The 8376-nt window shown below is 37.3% G+C and overlaps 1 long non-coding RNA gene across 1 annotated transcript in view; it reads left to right on the top strand.

Annotated features, from left to right (window-relative positions):
* The window catches only part of LOC109449727 (uncharacterized), a 69446-nt gene extending 62994 nt beyond the window's left edge, over nt 1–6452 (top strand). The window contains exon 6 of the long non-coding RNA XR_012495678.2: nt 401–6452. This is a non-coding gene — a long non-coding RNA (uncharacterized LOC109449727). The remainder of the gene's footprint in view (nt 1–400) is intronic.
* The last annotated feature ends 1924 nt before the right edge of the window (nt 6453–8376 follow it).

Below are 8376 nucleotides of genomic sequence, written 5' to 3' on the forward strand. Positions count from 1 at the left end.
TAAGTACTACTGTTATTATCTCCCCTTTAAAGATGAGGAAACTCAGAGAGAGGTTATGTTACTTTTGGAAAGGCATAAAAAGTGAGTGGTGGAGACATGATTGGATCTTGGACTGACTAGACTCGTTTGGAGCAAGCACCGTGTTCTACATCAGCTACACAGATGCCCCCAGGTCTCTGTGAGCTTATGGATAACATGTGCAAAATATACTTCTAAGGTGAAGGTACTTAATTTTTTTTTAGGGTAATAAAAATGTTTATTATCTTGACGTTAGATATGTATACACAAATGTATCCACATGCTAAAACTCATTCAGTTGTACATTTCAAATATGTGTAACTTACTGTATGTTAGTGATATCTCAACTTATCTGAAATAAGTTGTTTACTGATGTTTTCAGATTGAACAATGCAACTAAACTTTAAGAAACTTATTTGAGACGTCATCAAAATGGTGGCGTGAGGTGAGCCTCTGGAAATCTCCCCTGGAATTTACAACTAATCAAACAACTATAACTCCACAAAGGACTCCCTGCACAGCAGACAGGCAAGACGAAGAGTCTCACTACTGAATTTACCTAAAGGTAGGCATATCACGGAAGCAGGGGAGGAGGGAAGGGAGAAGTGTGGAAACGGAGCCACGCGGGAGCAGGACGCAGACCTAGCTCGGTGGTCCAAGCTCGCTGCATCCCGGAACTACCGCAGCTGCGGGAGAGGGAAGAATTCGGACTGCGAGGGCTCTGTTTATGGCCCACAGGGCTGAAGAGAAAGCATATAACACGACTGAACCCAACACTCACGGCAGATACCTCGAAGCAAAGACTGAGGGAAGAAGGCTGAAAACAGTGGTTTAAGCTCTCACTACCGAGCAGAGAACAGAAGCCTTAGGCACTGAACTGAGATAGCTGCCCCCTCCTTACCCTCCCAGAGCTCACACCGACCCAACCTGCCCAGTGCTAGAAGCGGAACAGTAGAAGTGTCAGGATCAAAAGAACAGAGTATTTGCAGGTCTGAGACCTGTGGTCCACAGACACAGATTCGCAGTATTGGCAGAAAAACCGACACGTAGACCAATGGAACAGAATTAAGAACCCAGAAATAAACCCCCATAAATATGGACAGATAATTTTTGACAAGGAAGCAAAAACATACAATGGAGAAAAGACAGCCTCTTCAATAAATGGTGCTGAGAGAATTGGAAAGCCATGTGCACAGGGGAGGGAGCTGTGGAAGCAGGACTGGCTATGGTGGTGGTCACTGCCATTGCTCTGGGCCACCTCTCACAACTCACCCCGCCCCTTGCCCACCTATCTGGGCAGATCCCTGCAGGAGTAAACAGAACTGCTGAAACACACGGGCTCTGAGTCTGGTACAGGAAGAGCTTTGGAACTTCAAAAGCTCTCCACATCCCCACAGGGACGTGGCGCCCTATGACCCAGGCAAACTGTTAACAGAGGAGAAGCCTGCCTTCCAGGGAATCCCTCCATTGTGTGAGAAGCTGGAATAGTGCAGAGAAAACTTAATACTACAGTATGAGACAGAAAAAAGGGTTGTAGTCAGAGAGAAAATAAAACATTCTACCAACACGTACTGGAAAACAAAAGAAAGACCTCTTCCTATCAACCTATTGCAGAACCCTCTCCTGTAGATGTCTAGGAAGAGAAATAATAAATGATTAATTGCAATGAATAACCAAGGCAACAAGACAGCTCAGAAAGAAAGTGAAAAGTCTCCAGAAAATGAACTTAAACGTATGGAAACATGTGACTTAAATGACAGAGAATTCAAGATTGCAGTTCTGAAAAAACTCAACGAGATACAAGAAAATACAGAAAGGCAGTTTAATGAACTCAGAAACACAATCAAAGAACAACATGAGCATTTTACTAAAGAGATTGGAATTTTAAAAAAGAACCAAAGAGAATTTCTGGAGATTCAGAACTCAGTAGAAGAAATTAAGAATGAAATAACCAGCTTAGGAAGTAGAGTTGACCAGGTGGAGGAAAGAATCAGTGACATCGAAGATAGAAACCTGGAAATGACAGGGATAGAAAAAGAAAGAGACTTGAGACTTAAAAGAAATGAAAGAACTCAACAAGAACTTTCTGACTCCATCAGAAAGAACAATATAAGAATAATGGGCATACCAGAAAGCGAAGAAAGAGAGAGGGAACAGAGAGTATATTCAAACAAATAGTCGATGAGAACTTTCCAAACTTGTGGAAAGAATTGGATCCTTGACTCCAAGAAGCAAATAGAACACCTAATTACCTCAACCACAACAGGCCTTCTCCAAGGCACATTGTATTGAAGCTGTCAAAAATCAATGACAAAGAAAGAATCCTCAAGGCAGCCAGGGAAAAGAAGATGGTAACCTATAAAGGAAAGCCCATCAGATTATCATCAGATTTTTCAGCAGAAACTCTACAAGCCAGGAGGGAGTGGAACCAAATATTCAAACTATTGAAAGAGAGAAATTATGAGCCAAGAATAATATACCCAGCAAAGATATCTTTTAGATATGAAGGAAGAATAAATATGTTTCCAGACATACAGAAGCTGAGGGAATTTTCTAATACATGACCTGCGCTACAAGAAATACTAAAGGAAGCTATTCGACCACCATCAACAGGGACAATTTATGGCAACCAAAACATAAAGAGGGGGAGAGTAAAGGCCTGAACCAGAATATGGGAATGGAGAAAGTAAGCATGCTGAAGAAAATGGAATACTCTAAATATCAAACTTTCTTTACATAAACTTAATGGTAACCACTCAAAAAAAATCCAGAACTGAAATACATATTCTAATAAAAGAAGAAACAGAGGAAAACATCATAGAATACCACCACACAGAAATAATAGACAACAACAAAAAGGCAAAGAAACCATGGAAACACAATCTTACCAAAAAACTAAAGATAGAATGATAGGAAATCCTCACATATCAATAATCACCTTAAATGTAAATGGACTGAACTCACCAATAAAAAGGCACAGAGTAACAGGTTGGGTTAAAAAACTAAACACAACCAAATGCTGTCTCCAAGAGACACAGCTCAGCTACAAGGACAAGCATAAACTCAAAGTGAAAAGGTGGAAATTGACTCTCCAAGCAAATCACATCCAGAGAAAATCAGGTGTAGCCATAATGATATCAGATGAAACAGACTTCAGTGTGAAAAAGATAACAAGAGATAAAGATGGACATTTCATAATGGTAAAGGGGACTATACAACAAGAAGACATAACAGTCATCAATATTTATGCCACCAATCAGGGAGCACTGAAGTATACCAAGCAACTACTAACAGAACAAAGAAAGAAATTGACCAAAACACAATTATACTGGGGGACTCAAATACATCATTGACAGCTATGGATAGATCATCCAAACAGAAAATAAATAATGAAATAGCAGCCCTAAATGACACATTAGATGAAATGGACATAATTGACAAATATAGAGCACTTCATCCTAAAACATCAGTGTATACATTTTTTTCTAGTGTACATGGAAGATTCTCAAGGATAGACCATATATTGGGACATAAAACTAACCTCAGCAAATTTAAGAAGACTGAAACCATACCAAGCATATTCTCTGATCACAAGGCTTTGAAATTGGATATCAACTGCAAAAAGAAAACAAGAAAAACCACAAATACATAGAGATTAAACAACATATTTTTAAAGAACGACTGGGTCAAAGAAGACATTAGAGCAGAGATCAAAAGATACATAGAAACAAATGACAATGAAAATACATCCTACCAAAATTTTTGGGATGCAGTGAAAGCAGTTTTAAGAGGGAAATTTATATCATTACAGTCCTATTTCAAGAAACAAGAAAAAGCCCAAACAAATAACCTCACATTACACCTTAAAGAACTAGAAAAAGAAGAACAAATGAAACCCAAGGTCGGCAGAAGAAAAGAAATAATAAAAATCAGAGCAGAACTAAATGAAATAGAGAACAAAAGACAATAGGAAAAATTAATGTAACAAAGAGCTGGTTCTTTGAATAGATTAACAAAATTGACAAACCCTTGGCTAGGCTCACTAAGATAAAAAGAGAGACAAAATCAGAAATGAAAAAGGGGAAGTTATCACAGATGCCACAGAAATACAAAGGATCATCCAAGAATACTATAAAGGACTATATGCCACCAAATTCAATAACATAGAAGAAATGGAAAACTTCTTAGAAACATATAGCCTTCCTAGGCTGAACCATGAAGAACTGGAAAATCTAAACAGACCTATCACCAGTAACGAAATTGAATCAGTCATCCAAAACCTTCCCAAAAGCAAAAGTCCGGGACCAGATGGCTTCACTAGTGAATTCTACCAAACCTTCAAAGAGGATCTAATACCAATCCTGCTCAAACTCTTCCAAAAAATTGAAGAAGAGACAGTACTCCCTAACTCATTTTATGAGGCCAACATTACCCTGATACCAAAACCTGGCAGGGACAAAACAAAAAAGAGAACTACAGACCAATATCTCTGAAGAATACAGATGCAAACATCCTAAAAAAAATTCTGGCAAATTGAATGCAACAATGCATTCAAAAGATTATTCATCACGACCAAGTGGGGTTCATCCCAGGGGCACAAGGATGGTTCAACACTTGCAAATCCATCAATGTGATACATTACATAAACAAAATAAAGGACAACAATCATATGATTATATCAATTGATGCAGAAAAAGCATTTGACAAGATACAACATCCATTTATGATTAAAACACTTAATAAAATACGTATAGAAGGAAAATACATTAATATAATAAAGGTCATATATGACAAAACTTCAGCTAATCTCATAATTAACAGTGAAAAACTGAAGCCCTTTGCTCTACGTTCAGGAACACGACAGGGATGTCCCCTATCACCTCTGCTTTTCAACATAGTGTTGGAAGTCCTTACCAGAGCAATCAGGCAAGACAAAGAAATAAAAGGCACCCAAATTGGGAATGAAGAAGTTAAATTGTCACTCTTTGCAGATGACATGATGTTGTATATAGAAAACCCTAAAGACTCCACTAAAAAGCTATTAGAAACAAGCAATGAATACTTTAATGTGGCCGGCTACAAAATCAACGTACACAAGTCCATTGCATTCCTATATACTAACAATGAAATCTCAGAAAAATAAATAAACAAAAAAACCAATTCCTTTTGCAATTGCAGCAAAAAGAATAAAATACCTAGGAATAAACTTAACCAAGGATGTGAAAGACCTATGTGCTGAAAACTACAAGACATTTTTAAAAGAAATTGAAGAAGACACAAAGAAATGGAAAACCATTCCGTGCTCATGGATTGGGAGAATCAACATAGTTAAAATGGCCACATTGCCCAAAGCAGTATACAGATTTAATGGAATCCCCATCAATATCCCAATGGCATTTTTTAAAGAAATAGAACAAAAAATCGTCAGATTTGTTTGGAATCACAAAAGACCCCGAATAGCCAAAGCAATCTTAAGAAAAAAGAACAATAATGGAGGTACCACACTCCCTGACTTTACCTTGTACTACAGGGCTACAATAATCAAAACAGCATGGTATTGGCAGAAAAACTGACACGTAGACCAATGGAACAGAATTGAGAACCCAGAAATAAAACCACATAAATATGGACAGATAATTTTTGACAAGGAAGCAAAAACATACAATGGAGAAAAGACAGCCTCTTCAATAAATGGTGCTGAGAGAATTGGAAAGCCATGTGCAAAAGAATGAAACTGGACTGCTGTCTGTCACCATGTACCAAAATTAATTCAAAATGAATCAAAGACTTAAGCGTAAGACCTGACACAATAAACTGCATAGAAGAAAACATAGGTACTAAACTTATGGATCTTGGGTTCAAAGAACATTTTATGAATTTGACCCGAAAGGCAAGGGAACCCTCATACACTGTTGGTGGGAACGCAGACTGGTGCAGCCACTGTGGAAGGCAGTGTGGAGGTTCCTCAAGAAATTAAAAATAGAATTACCGTATGACCCAGCAATCCCACTCCTAGGTATCTACCAAAAAAATCTGAAAACATTTATCCATAAAGACAGGTGTGCTCCAGTGTTCATTGCAGCTTTATTTACGGTGGCCAAGACATGGAAACAACCAAAATGTCCTTCGATAGATGAATGGAGAAAGAAGTTGTGGTATATATACACAATCAAATACTATTTGGCGGTAAGAAAAGATGAAATAAGACCATTTGTGACAACATGAATGGATCTTGAGAATATAATGCTAAGTGAAATAAGTCAGACAGAAAAAGCAGAGAACCATATGATTTCACTGATATGTGGTATATGAACCAAAAACAACGAAAGAACAAGACAAACACATGAGAAACAAAAACTCAAGACACAGATAATAGTTTGGTGGTTACCAGAGAGTAAGGGGGGAGGGGGGTGGTAGATGAGGGTAAAGGGGATCAAATATATGGTGATGGAAGAACTGACTCTGGGTGGTGAACACACAATGGGATTTATAGATGACGTAATATAGAATTGTACACCTGAAATCTATGTAACTTTACTAACAATTGTCACCCCAATAAACTTTAATTTAAAAAAAAGAAACTATTATTTGAAAAACAAAGAAACTATCACTTGTCAAGTTTTTGTGTAATAGTAAAGAATAATAACAATAATTTGAAAAGACTATTAAAGTACTATTTCAATTTCAAACTGTATATCACTGTGAGGCTATTTTTTTCATATATTTCACAAAAACAGCATACGAGGTCTAACAAGTTCGTGAACTTGTTGCAACAATGTTGCTAACCTTTTAAGATATCAGAGGGATTATTCCTTATGAATTTGTATCAACTGCACAAACAGTTAATCAAGTTGAGTATTTGGAAGTGCTGAAAAGCTGTGTGAAAAAGTTAGAAGACTTGAACTTTTCACCAACAATTCATGACCCTTGCATCACGACGATGCACCAGCTCACATGGCACTGTCTGTGAGGGAGTTTTGAGCCAGTAAACAAATAACTGTAATGGAACACCCTCCCTGCTCACCTGATCTGGCCCTCACTGACTTCTTTCTTCACCCAAAAAGAAAGGAAATATTGAAAGGAAGACATTTTGATGACATTCAGGACATCAAGGGTAATATGACGACAGCTCTGATGGCCATTCCAGAAAGAGTTCCAAAATTGCTTTGAAGGGTGGACTAGGTGCTGGCTTCGGTGCATAGCTTCCAAGGGGAGTACTTCACAGGTGACTGTAGTGATATTCAGCAATGAGGTATGTAGCACTTTTTCTAGGATGAGTTCACAAACTTAATTGTCAGGATTTGTATCTCAACAGACTGAATGTGAGGCATATAAGAGAAACCAGCTGTCTTCTATTAAGGCAGATACTAAAAGGATTTGCAAAATTTAAAAATATTGCTACCTTTCCGTGAAAGTATTTTATGTTTTGGAAAATATAGTTATTTTTCACTTGAAAATTTATGTTAACACAATATAGGTTTATTACTGGTTACTTTTTATTAATAAATTAAAAAAATTTCTGTTTAACTCTTTCTATTTTAAATATGGAGCCCATAAGACTGTGTTTATACACATAAACGTTTTATTTAACATGTCATTGGAATCTTATAGAGTGTCTGGATGCATCACATGATTTATAGGAATGAGAATTTTTTAAAACTTTTCGAAGATTTTTATTATAACATAGTTAACATACAGTATTATATTACTTTCAGGTATACACCATAGTTATGCAACATTTACATACCTAAAGAAGTTACCACCATGACAAGTCCAGCAACCACCTGACACCATGAAGGTACTTAGTTTTTATCAGGCTCTCAAAGGAATCCTTGACTCCAAAGACATTAAAAATCATTGTTAAAGGTAGACTGATATTGAGCTTCTTGCCAATTCAAACACTAAATCCATCTTCCTATATACTTCTTTTAATTACCTTCACTCGTCTGCGTAACTGATTTCCCTGATCTGCCTTATGCACGGCACTTGCCCCTGCTGCACCATCTTAGTAGTTCCATCTGTTTCAAGGCCCTTTCTTTTCATTACTGCACCTCTGTTAACATATTTGCTACACCCTTAAATATTGTGATCAGCATTCTCTTTTGATCTTTATCTAAATCATTGCTGAAAATGAGGGCTGATCTGTGTGAAGGTAATGGCTATGAAAATGCTTTGCAAAGCCTGGGTCTCCTTTGCATTTCTTTTCTTTTTTAAATTCAAGTTTATTGGGGTGACATTGGTTAGTAAAGTTACATAGGTTTCAAGTGTACAATTCTGTAATACATCATCTGTATATCACATTGTGTGTTCACCACCCATAGCATTTCTTTTCTCTTCAGGTTGCTCAGGTTTCTCTTG

Source organism: Rhinolophus sinicus, chromosome 16, assembly GCF_057876585.1.
Source record: "Rhinolophus sinicus isolate RSI-liver-muscle chromosome 16, RSI-T2T, whole genome shotgun sequence".
Classification (NCBI taxonomy): Eukaryota; Metazoa; Chordata; class Mammalia; order Chiroptera; family Rhinolophidae; genus Rhinolophus; species Rhinolophus sinicus.